This window comes from Lampris incognitus, chromosome 8, assembly GCF_029633865.1.
Source record: "Lampris incognitus isolate fLamInc1 chromosome 8, fLamInc1.hap2, whole genome shotgun sequence".
Taxonomy (NCBI): Eukaryota; Metazoa; Chordata; class Actinopteri; order Lampriformes; family Lampridae; genus Lampris; species Lampris incognitus.
Genome location: NC_079218.1, coordinates 48,921,796 through 48,934,729, shown reverse-complemented (window position 1 = coordinate 48,934,729; position 12,934 = coordinate 48,921,796). Strand labels below are relative to the sequence as shown.

The 12,934-nt window shown below is 51.0% G+C and overlaps 1 protein-coding gene across 1 annotated transcript in view; it reads right to left on the bottom strand.

Moving 5' to 3' along the window:
- Window positions 1–658: 658 nt before the first annotated feature.
- LOC130116540 (carbohydrate-responsive element-binding protein) overlaps window positions 659–12,934 on the bottom strand; it is a 77,024-nt gene continuing 64,748 nt past the window's right edge. Inside the window, exon 18 of the transcript XR_008810583.1 lies at window positions 659–687. The gene's annotated coding sequence lies outside the window, so the exon portion shown is untranslated. The remainder of the gene's footprint in view (window positions 688–12,934) is intronic.

The window sequence follows — 12,934 nt, the reverse complement described above, 5'->3', positions numbered from 1 at the left end:
TGATGGTCTGGCGGCACTGTCGAGGGTGTCTCCGCACCTGCTGCCCAGTGACTGCTGGGATAGGCTCCAGCAACCTCGCAACCCTGATAGCAGGAGAAGCGGTTCGGATAATGGATGGATGCAGTGATCTCGGTCCTTTGTCTGCTGACGGATATGGGGCGAGACCAGATAACCCAACTACCCTCCACGTTGAAAGTTGACGTTAAAGAGGTACCCAGGGCGTTGAACAGTGACGAAGAGGGCTGCTGCTGACCAAGCGTCCATATGTGACGAGTTGGGAGTAAGAATGTGTTCGAAAAACAGGACAAAAGGATGGGGACATGAGAAACACAACAGTAGGATTTCAACACATGCAACTAAGCAAAATGTCCCATTTAATTGTGTATGGGGGAGGGGGCGTCCGGGTAGCATAGCGGTCTATTCCGTTGCCTACCAACACAGGGCTCGCCGGTTCGAATCCCTGTGTTATCTCCGGCTTGGTAGGGCGTTCCTACCGACAAAATTGGCCGTGTCTGCTGGTGGGAAGCCGGATGTGGGTATATGCCCTGGTTGCTGCACTAGCGCCTCCTCTGGTCGGTCGAGAGGAGTGATCCTCTCACGCGCTACGTCCCCCTGGGGAAACTCAGGTGAGGAGAAGCGTCTGGCGACTTCACATGTATGGGAGGAGGCATGTGGTAGTCTGCAGCCCTCCCCGGATCGGCAGAGGGGGTGGAGCAATTGCTCAGAAGAGTGGGGGTAATTGGCCGGATACAATTGGGGAGAAAAAGACAGCAAAAAAAAATTATTCACAACCATATTTCATGCCCCATATAGTCACCGGGGAACAGGAAAATGTACTTTAAATGTCTTATTTCAACCTTACTACCGAAGAAATCTGACTTGTGATCAGACGAACAAGCATGGGCTTAATTGTTATTTGCAAGGTGGACACACTGAAAGAAGAAGGGTGTTGAGGTTGAGCAAACTGTGAACTCCTCTCGTAATTCTTTCCCCCTTAGCACCCCCCCAGCCCCACGGCAGTGGCTCTCGACTCGGGACCCACAGAACCGCTGTTTTCCTATTCTACCAGCTATCTAATCCGTAAGCCTTTAGACCTGCTGCAAGTGGTCGGTGTGATTACCAGAATAGTAAAATCAGCGGTACTGTGGAGCAGGAGTTGAAGACCGCTGACCCAAGGGCTCACCGTGGGAGTGTTTCATCTCCCTTACAGCACAACATGCACACGAATGATTTTGCCCCCCTGCATTTTATTTGCGGGTGAAAGTCACGGATGATAACACCCTGCAAACAACAACAAACCCCCCGCATAGAAATGAGGACGTGCGTGCAGAGTTCGATGTGAGTGGCATAAAAATCACCATCACTGGGGGATTTCCGGAGAGACAACGGTAGCCAGCCCGGAATCGCGAGATTTCGTGTCATAGTCACGAAATTTGATCTACGAAATCGTGCTGGGGGACACGATGTCACCGACATGTTCTTGTCCGGCACCTTATCAAGATGCTGGCTCTGGCTGGTCTGGCCTCCCGGGAGAACATACATATATCTGATTACACAAAAACTACCCTAACCCTAACCCTAACCCTAACCACGCAAGAAAAACTTGGCCCATACAACGTCATGGTTCAGCGGCATCGTGTCGCCCAGCACGATTTCCTAGATTAAATGTCGTGACTTTGACACAAAATCTCGCGATACCCGGTTGCAGCAACCATCTACCTTGTCCCTCTGCAAGGCATTAACAAGCCTGCTATAAAGCCTGACATCCTGGTCACCGCTATGTCTGACAACCTAAAGCAGGAGGTACATGCTACACTCGATGTGAATAAATACATGAATCAGATTTGGAAGTTTGGTGGCCTGGTGGCCTGTCCAGGGTGTCTCCCCGCGACCCTGAGGGCAGGATAAGCGGTTCGGATAATGGATGGATGGATGGATGGATGTCGTAACCTGGTTTTGCAGCGCAGTGATTCAAGACGCAGACGATATCTGAAGACAACAGCTTCATCATTACTCCTATTCTAAATATATCCATAATACGGTTATGGTTGTGTTTGTTTGTGCATGTGTGTGTGTGCGCAGCTATTTATTTCAGTTGTGGCATCTTTAATTTTGAGCTCACCAAATTAAATTCCATGTACTGGTTGCTATGGCAATAAAGTAATGAATCTTGAATCATCGTCTGCCTGCGGGCTGTGGTGTCTGCAGTGCTCTTCAAAATTGAAACTACATTTCTTGGAGGGGGGGGGCAATCTGCTACTTAAGCCAGTGTTCTGAGGAATGATGGACATATTTCTCCTTAAAATTATTTATATACGTTAATTAATTACTTCATTCATTCATTCATCGTGAGCCGCTTCTCCGGGGTCGGGTCACAATGGCAGCAAGCTAAGTAGGGCACTCCAGAAATCCCTCTCCCCTGCAACACCCTCCAGCTCCTCCTGGGAGATCCCAAGGCGTTCCCAGGCCAGATTGGACATGTAGTCCCTCCAGCGAGTTCTGGGTCTAACCCAGGGTATCCTCCCAGTTGGCCGTGCCCGATAAACCGCCAAAGGAGGGCGCCCAGGATAACCGAATCACCTCACCTGGCTCCTTTCGATGCGAAGGAGCAGCGGCTCTACTCCAAGCTCCTTCCGGATGTCCGAGCTCCTCACCCTATCTCTAAGGCTGAGCCCAGACTCCTTACGGAGGAAACTCATTTCAGCTGCTCGTATCCATGATCTCACCCTTTCGGTCACTACCCAAAGCTCCTGACCATAGGTGAGGGGTGGAACAAAGATTGACTGGTAAATTGAGAGCTTTGCCTTCCGGCTCAGCTCCCCCTTCACCGGTACAACGTCCGCATTACTGCTGATGCTGCACCAATCCTCCTGTCAATCTCCCGCGCCATCCTACCCTCACTCGTGAACAAGACCCCGAGATACTTGAACTCCTTCACTTGAGGCAACAACTCATCCCCAACCCGGAGGGAGCAATCCACCATTGTCCGGTAGAGAAGCATGGCCTCAGACGTGGAGGTGCTGACTCTCATCCCGGCCATTTCACGCTCGGCTGCAAGCCGCCCCAGCGCGCGCCGGAGGTCGCGTTCTGATGAAGCCAACAAAACCACATCACCTGCAAAGAGCAGCGATGCAATTCTGAGGTTACCAAAACGGACACGCTCCTCACTTTGGCTGCGCCTTGAGATCCTGTCCATGAATATCACAAACAGAATTGGAGACAAGGGACAACCTTGGCCGAGTCCCACACCCACGGAAAACGTGTTTGACTTTGTGCCGAGAATGCGGACACAGCTCTCACTTTGGTTATACAAGGACCGGATGGCCGATTTATATACAGTTTTAGGATACAAGACTCTCAGATAACAAGATATTGCAGCCAAAAGTAAACAAAAGCATGTTTGGGGAGGACGGTAAGTCCACAAGAAACTGAAACAGTGGACAGGGTTAAATCGTTGCATCGAGCCTTTTTTCACTTTCAAGCTGTTTTAATGTTACGATGTCCTTCTCAATTATACCCCTTAATCTATGGAGCTTAAATCAACGTTCCATCTGTGCCTTTGAGGGTGGATTTAATCCTACTATGCAGTAATTATGGAAATACCATCTACTTCACCGCAGATACAGATACCTCCCTGTGGCCGCTGTACCCTTCTCAGGGAGTGAGTCACACTTTGTTAGAACCATGAACTGTAAGGGCTCTTCTGAGTCATGGCATCCACTGCTGTCGGCCAAGCGCTCCAGAGCCAAAGCCGTCAATGCAAATCACATGGAGGTTTCTGTTCCCCGACACTGATAAGTCGATACATTGAAAACATGTGTGTGTGTGGGGGGGGGGGGAATGCAAGTCGGATCAGCATTGAACAACGCAGCAAAATCAATCATACTCTTACAGATAGCATCTGGCCCATGCCATTATTATTACCAACTTGCAATGATGGATCATGTTCGGTATTTTGCTGAAAAAGGAAAGGGGATGGTCGGTCTAACCACTAGGACACCAGGGAGGATAGACACCAATATCATATTAGTGATTGGCTGCTGACAGTCCACAAGGCTGCTCCAGACAGAAAAGAGCCTTCATATAATTAGGAAGCAGCGAGTATTTCAGACCACCGCAGATGTCGCTGCCCACCGCATGGGCAACAACAGGTGATAGAATACGAGGGAGAGGGCATCCGGGTAGCTTAGTGGTCTATTCCGTTGCCTACCAACACGGGGATCGCCGGTTCGAATCCCCGTGTTACCGCCGGCTTGGTCGGGCGTCCCTACAGATACAATTGTGGATGGGAAACCGGATGTGGGTATGTGTCCTGGTCGCTGCACTAGCGCCTCCTCTGGTCAGTCGGGGCGCCTGTTCGGAGGGGAGGGGGAACTGGGGGGAATAGCGTGATCCTCCCACGCGCTACGTCCCCCCCCCCCGGTGAAACTCCTCACTGTCAGGTGAAAAGATGTCACACGCCCGCATTTATTTTTAGATTCTCACTCGCAAACATTTCTGGGGGGGGGGGGCTCCAACAAACACCCCCACCCATCTCCCTCGTTCCCTTTCACAATCTACACAGACGGTGCAGCTAAATACGAGACATTAATCTCACTTTGTGAGCGAGTCGGAAACCAGGTTCATGAGGTGATTTGCATCTTAAAATGACTACTCTCTATAACGCTGCTGAATTTTCACTGATAAAGAAGCAGTTTCCATGCTGCCTCTCATACGTGATTTCAAATTTGCCACCAACTGGCACGGAGCTCAAGCCCTCACATGGGTTGCTGGTGTTGGCGCTGCCCATAGCACTGTTTCACTGGTTAACAGTGTGATACCTCAGGCACTTAGATGTCTACGCTTTCTTCAGCTTCTACGTAGAGATTAATAAAGCTTAGCTTATCCTAAAACTTCCTGCATATCCATTTTCAGTATCTGAGTAAAGCAACTGAAACAAACTTTTTATTTTCCGCTTCCGGTGTGGGAAGATAGCGGCACAACTTCACGTTTGCAGCACCCTCACCCAGTACCGGTGGCGAATGTTTTTTTTTCCTAGGATGAATCCGGAAAGTTCCCGCCCTCAGGCGCTACGATTGGCCAGATCTGCCTGTCAGTCAAGGCCGACGCGAACGCGCAACAACCCTAACCCTAACCCTAGCAACGTTTGCTAGCTAACTATTAGCCATTAGCCACGTTTGCAACCAAGCTAACTGTGCCAACTTAACTGTGTGTGTACGGTAAGCGAATATTTTCCTCCTAGGATGAATCCGGAAAGTTGACTGACAGGCGGATCTGACCAATCCTAGTGCGTGAGGGTGGGAACTTTCCGGATTCATCCTAGGAAAGAAATATTGGAGTAGGGGTGTGGGAAGATGGCGGCGGGAATTCACGTTTGCGGCGGCCTCACCCAATACCGTCCATGCAGGGTCTTTGTGCACGTCTGCATCTAAGTTTGTTTTTGTTTGATGGCTGGGAGAGCTGGTGCTGGATCAGCTGGGAGAGCTGGTCTGCTGCATCCTGTCGGCCCAGGGGCCACGTCCCTGCCTGCAGCTGCACCCCAAAGAGGTAACACCGAGGGCGGTCTGACAGGACGCAGAAGTGGGGCAGGCTAAGCTAATTGCTAGCCCATGCAGACCGGCGGTTCCGACAGTCATCCTGGCTGGCGTTCGTTCTCCTGGACAGTGAGTGTTTTGTGTGTGTGTTTAGTTTAGATATGTGTTTTAGTTTGGATATGTGTATTCTTGTAGTTCTTGTAATTTTTGGATATGTGTTTTGTCTCTGTGCTCAAGTGCATGAAATGAAATGACAAAGTTTTTCTGATTCTGATACAAGCATTAATAGAGTACAACTGCGCACTGGTCTTGACAAAGCGACGGCAAAGACAAAGTCTGACAATATTTTCCAGTGATATTCCCCTGACTCGGCAAGGTAGTCCTCGCCCCCACCCATGCCGATGAAGAGCTCATCTCTAAAGTTTAGCAGAGGCCTTTCCTCTGATGCTTCTGTGGCGCTACAAGGAAGACGTGCTCCTCAGCATGTCTCCAAGGCATCCCATTTCTGTTTCATTTGAGCCGGCAGCTCTTATAAATCCAACACAGATTGGCAGCTTCACTCTATCTTCAGCAGAGAAGGAGATTAGGGGCAAACCGTTACCCCGCCAGTAGATTGCTCAGTACCGCGCACATTCTTCCCCAGAAGCAATGTGCTGATTCAATATGCCTGACTGACTGGGCCCCGACTCTTCAACCGTAATTTGATTACAAGAAAAAAATGGCATTTCCATCCCACCAATTACTACTTTCTAGGGATTTCGTCAATTGTCTAGCCTAGCCTAATAATCTGAACCTTGAAAGAGGATGATTGACTGGGGTATAAGCCAAATGCCTGAGCATACAGGTCTAGCTTAAACCTCCCTGACATTCTCTTTCTATTTCACGGCCGGCTGCTTGTGGATGTAGTCACCAGTAGGAATAAACATGGGTATTATTTGCCTGCACGCTCTAATTAGAGATGCTGGCGGCTGATATCTAGATTAAGATCCCGCTGCTGGTCCTGCAGCAGCAGCAGCATCGCCAACAATAGCAGGCCATACGAGAGCGAACAAGTGTCGCTGAGGACCGGCAGTGTACATTGTGTTTTCTGTCACGCACTGCTCTTTTCCACACACAGAACGGATCCAAACATCCGCCCACACATCCACACACAGCCTCCTTGTGCAATTTAGGATTATACACAATCAGGGATACGGAGCAACGATGGCTGTAGTCTGCAGACATCAGGGATCAGGAACGCTTTATTTCTCGAAACGACATCGCTTCCCCCAGCCCACGGCAGTGCAACACAAAGACAAAAACACATATCCAAAAAACTGCAAGAACTACAACAACGCAATACTAACCAAGAAATATACCTAAACTAACACACATATCCGAACTACACAAAAAAGAAAAAATCACTGCCCAAGGGAACGAACGCCAGCCAGGATGACTGTCGGAACTGCCGGTCTGCATGGGCTAGCAGTTAGCTTAGCCTGCCCCGCTTCCGCGTCCTGTGACGCCGCCCTCGGTGCTTCCTCTTCGGGCGCGGCTACAGGCAGGGGCCGTGGTCCTTGGGCCCAGCAGACCAGGCTGGGCCCTACACCAACTCTCCCAGCCAGACACCCTCGACACACCTCCCCGCACTCCTCACGGCGACACCAAAACGCCCCAGTCAACGCCAGGCGAGGCTAGCAGTTAGCTAGCTTTTATTGTAGCATAATTGTAGCACAATGTAACATGCTTTCATTGTAGATAATAAGGGCAAAGGCCTACTCAGGACATAAGTAACAACAACACCTCCAGATTTTGTGATTGACAATCATTGCCGATAGCAGTTAGCTAGCTTTTATTGTAGCATAATAGCATAATTGTAGCACAATGTAACGTGCTTTCATTGTAGATAATAAGGGCAAAGGCCTACTCAGGACATAAGTAACAACAACACCTCCAGATTTTGTGACTGACAATCATTGCTGATACAAAACAATGTCTTGCCAATTTCTGAAACTTGTCCTTTGGCATTCCTGCCAACTGTAAGCCCCTTGCTATGTGCCGGTGGATATTGCCTGCTCTGCCAAATAGAAAGACATTTAGTTGTAATGTTGTTGTTTTGCTATACATGCAGGCACACAGTAACACACACACACACACACACACACACACACACGTCTCCCGTTCAGTGAAAGTAGATGGACAGGATAGTTTCGCTCTGCACCACATTTCCCTCCTTTGCATCCGTAGTGTGTTGAATGCCTTTCTGTTCTACGTGCACACGGGTGGAGGATGGTTGGAGGTCCGCCGGGACGCCACAGAAGACTTGCAGACGGATCAGCAACCCTGTCTGAATCAGCGCCGCGGGAGGGTGATTAAGGGAGGTTTCATCATTTCTCGAGATATTTTTGGGCCTCGTGGGCGCCATCTTTTTCTCCACGCCAGCACTGACAGGTCTGCAGCTTGTCAGAATAAGGAGGCTTTCTATTCATAGCAGGAGGACTTGCAGTGATTGTTTAACACCGGCGGGGTGACGGCTCCCGCTGAGTCGAGGTCAAACTGGCCACATCTTATGAGGGATTGCTCGTGAGGACTGTTATTTCCCATCTTCTCTGCAGAAATAGCCGAGCTTATGAGGGCCCGGCACCCGGACCAGGTTAAAGAAACAGGACGAGCAGCTTCCGAAGGGAGGGAGAGACGAGGACAAAACCCTTCTGCCCCAGATACCGACTGGCTGCAAGTGCACAGAGAGAAGAGGGGGAGAGACTGCGAGAGGATGCCGGGGAACGGGAGACTGACTGGTGTAACCGGTTCTTTTCTTGCCCGGTGCGGGATTCGATACGGGGTGTACTGCACCACAAGGCAACATCGCTAACCGCTCGGCTAAAGGGTCAGACCCGTTAGATAGGGACTAACGTGTCTTATTAGTAGTTTACAGTCGTCACCCTCCCCGGAAGCGCGCCCTCGCGCTTTGTTATTCCCGCGCTCCGAAGAGACTTCTGAGGATCTGCACACTTCCGGATCCCGCCGCTGCCGCCAATGTAACCGGTTATTTTCTTGCCCGGTGCGGGATTCGATACGAGGTGTACTGCACCACAAGGCGACATCGCTAACCGCTCGGCTAAAGGGTCAGACCCGTTAGCTAGCGGCTAACGTGTCTTATTAGTAGTTTACAGTCATCCCCCTCCCCGGAAGCGCCCTCGCGCTTTGTCATTCCCGCGCTCCGAAGAGACTTCTGAGGATCTTCACACTTCCGGATCCCGCCGCTGCCACCAGTGTAACCGGTTATTTTCTTGCCCGGTGCGGGATTCGATACGAGGTGTACTGCACCACAAGGGTCTTATTAGTAGTTTACACTGGTTTACTGATGAGTGAAGGACTCGACACGGAGGTTACGTCTATCTCCTGATCTCTCCTGACCCCGGGCCCCAGCCCCGCCCCCCCCGTGTTGTGCGAAAAGCGAAAGAACAGGGTGTGCTCTGCATCAAAGGGTGTGGGGGTTGGGGGGAAATGGAGGGACAGAGGACAAACTGACAGCTACTGTATGTTAGTGGCAGAGGGGGGACGGCCATCTGTCATCGGCTCCTCGCACACCTGACTGCACTGCAGACTCACGCACATGCACAAACCGGAGACTGCGCATATGTTGTGTGCGCATCCGCACACACACACACGTGCACACATACTCAGATATGCACACACAACACACACACTAGATACACAATAATGCTGCAGCTGCAGAAAGACGAGGGGAGAAACATGCTATATGTTCAGTGGTCTTTCTTGCAAGGTCAAAGAGACAGCAGTCACTCTCCCCTCGTCCGCCCCCCCCGCCCCCCCGCTTCAAGTTGGCCTTGCGCTTTATACTCGTCAGTCCTTGGCCTCCCGTCTCGGGAGCCACACGCGCGCAGCTGAGTGAAGTGCCGCGGTTATGACAGAAAATAGATAACGAGAGACAAACAGCAACGCCGCGGTAGAAACCCACCTCCCCCTGCCCGCTCACATTTCACATCTCATCTGGCCACCTGTCAGGAAGGACTACCCCGCTATTACGCTACGCAAGCAGGAGATGCGGCAGCACGAACCCCGCCCCCACCACGCTGCCTCTCGGACGGGGTCTGTCCGCGCGTGCATGAAGGCAGCGGGGCCTTTGAATATTTTGTGGGTGTGGGGGGGGGGGTTGTTTTCGCTCCGGTCCAAGGCAAGCTTTCCAGGCTAATCGGCAGCAGAATGTGCTTGCGAGGTTGGCAGGGGAGGGGATATTGAATAAGATCTTCAAAAAGCAGGGGCCCGTAATCTGCAACCGAGGGGCAAGATTAAGGCACCTTCCAGAGGAGTCGTGTCGCTGTAATCCCCAGTCTCTGCACAGACTACACAACATATGCATACCCAGACTGGGGGGGGGGGGCATGACGATAGAAAACTTGGTACACTGCGAGAGGAGTGACTGGATCGGTAAGGGGCTCCACATATGCTCGTCTCTGATATGCCCCGGTTCTTTATTTTATTTTATTTTTCATGTCAGGGTCTAATGTTGACAACTTCAAGACTGAAAGTCTGTGTATCTCCGGGCAAGTAAGTTACAATCCTGAGGATTTACATGTAGCGTTTCATGCTGTACCGAATTAGAGCGGCAACCACAGGAACTGCCGCAGCCGGGACGCGAACCCGTATGTCCCGCACCGCGGGAGACATCGCTAACCGCTCGACTTAAGAATCTGACCCGTTAGCCAACGGCCCACGTGTCTACTTATCCATGCACGTTTTCCCGAAGGAGGGGGGGGTAGTGTAACGTGGATGGATAAGTAGACACGTTGGCTGACGGGTCGGACCCTTTAGTCGAGCGGTCAGTGATGCCTCCCGCGGTGCGGGAGATTGTGGGTTCGCATCCCGGCTGCGGCAGTTCCTGTGGTGGCCCCGCCCCCCCACCCGGATTCGCTACAATACTTTCTACTGCTGGCGTATTTACGACAATATCTTATCGGCATATAACAGACTCGCTTTACCGCCAGGTAACACTTTCAAATGTAAACAAATACACCACGTGGTGTCTTACGACTCCAACACACCAGCAGCCACCCAACAGTGGAGGATCAGAATCAGAAATACTTTATTTGGCCCCGGGGGGCAATAGGGTCCTATTACAGACACAAAACTAACAAGATACAAGATGACAAGAAAATATAAATAAATAGAAACAGAAATAAATAGAAACAGAAGATACCAGGTAGCTGTGAATCTGAAAAAAGTAGAGGTGTATCTCACAAGCAGATAAGGCGTCTAGCTGCCAATGCAGGGAATTCGGGGGGCGGCCGCCGCAGCCGGGATTCGAACCCGGGTCTCCTGCACGACGGGCGACTACCTTACTGTTGACGTCAGTGGCGGCTGGTGCTAAAAATGTTTGGGGGGGGGGCGCAATTTACCTTGGCGCAGCACACCTGACAGCTGCTTTAATGTCCACACAGCCACAGAGTTATTAAGAAGCACAGTGTAGCCTGTAGATTATATCAGGGTTCGTATATGAACGGTGGATGATTGACAGTCGAGACGAGGCGTCCTGGTGGGTGTGAACATGATTGACAGCCACAAGAACTGTCCAGTCACATTAGATCAACAAACGTTAAAACAATACCAATTCACTGCCACTAAAAGTGGGCGTGTCTGGGGCGCACAGAACTGCGCCCCCTGGAAAATCTGAAGAAACCAATCAGACAGCAGCCTCAGGTCACCTGCTGCCAAAAGTTTAAGGGCTCACATAAGGTGTCGTTTGGCTCCGCCCCTCACCCAGGAAGGATATGTATTCAGACACAAATCAGCCAAATACAATTTGACGCTCACAGGCTGGAAAACACTTCTATTTCGTTTGCATCATACAACTAAATTATATTTAACGTGTTTAAGTAGATTTTCATCTCTTGATATTTGAAGGGGGCGGCGCCCCAGCGCCCTCTACCGGCCAGCCTCCACTGGTTGACGTCATGAATTCAACTCAAAACCAAGCAAAAAAAAGAAACAGGACTAACTCTAATGTATTTTTTTGGGGTTGTAATTTGTGGAGTGGAGTTTAAGGAAAGTCTATTATGCGTGTGATTGATGAGCCGGGCCTGGGTTGGCAACTCATCAGCGGGTGCTTCAGACAGGGTCAACCGCAGGCTAATGAGAAAAGGCATTAAGTCTCAATTCGTCTCCTCGCCGCCCCAGAACTGGGGGTGTTAACTCCAGCAAGGGGAACAACAAAAAGCTGTGTACCTGTTATTGAGTCCATGGATTCTTTTAATTTTCCTTCAGGGGATCTGTGCTAATTCTGCTTTAACCTGTAGCAAGGTGCACACGCACACGCACAAAATCCAGTAATCATGATGTGGACAAAGAGCCAACAGCAAAGCCTCCCTGGCCCAGGGGTTGGGCAGTAATAAAGGTAAAGTTAATGGCAATTTGGGTAAGAACACCACACTGGGGTCGTGGATATATTAGCAATGTGCATCCTTTGTTCTGGCCTCATAAGCACAATGACTCCTGAATTCTCACCCTACCAAAAACCGCAGCATACCAGAGTACCTTATTTATGTAAGAAAGGCCAGTCGCATTACAATTGGCTGGATTTTGGGATGTAGTTATGCTACGGAGACAAACAGATAGCGATGCTGTAACATCACTTGCTAGCTACCGCTAAAACATATTATAAGGGGGGCGTCCGGGTGGCGCAGCGGTCTATTCCGGTGCCTGCCAACACGGGGATTCGAACCTCCACACGGTCGGAGGTAGGGGGTAACGCGGAGATTCGTGTCTGCAGGCCGGATGGGGGTATGTGTCCTGGTCGCTGCACTAGCGCCTCCTCTGGTCAGTCAGGGCACCTGTTAAGGGGTGAGGGGGGGGAATAGCGTGATCCTCCCACGCACTACGTCCCCCTGGCGAAACTCCTCACTGTCAGGTGAAAAGAAGCGGCTGGCGACTCCACGTGTGTCGGAGGAGGCACGCGGTAGTCTGCAGCCCTCCCCGGGTCGGCAGAGGGGGTGGAGCGGAGATCGCGACGGCTCGGAAGAGTGGGGTAATTGGCTGGATACAATTGGGTAGAGGCTAGTTCCCATCGATGCAGAGAACGGCCAAATGAGCATGCGCAAGTACTCGTCGCCTCCGTTGTCTGGGTAGGTTAAGGTTGGGGTTAGGGCGGGGTTAGGGTTAAAGTTGGCTAATCTGACGCAGAGTAGGGGCTTCCTAGAATCCTAGCGCCTGGATGCTACGCGGGGCGTGTGGAGGCGTGGCAGAGGCATTTCGCGCATGCTCAGTTGACCGTTCTCTACTCCATTTCCGTTCTCTGCATCGATGGGAACTAGCCTCTACCGATACAATTGGGGAGAAAGAAATCGCTTGTTGGACTCCGGTTCGCTGACTCGTTCCAACGGAAGTGACGCGGGAAACCGTTT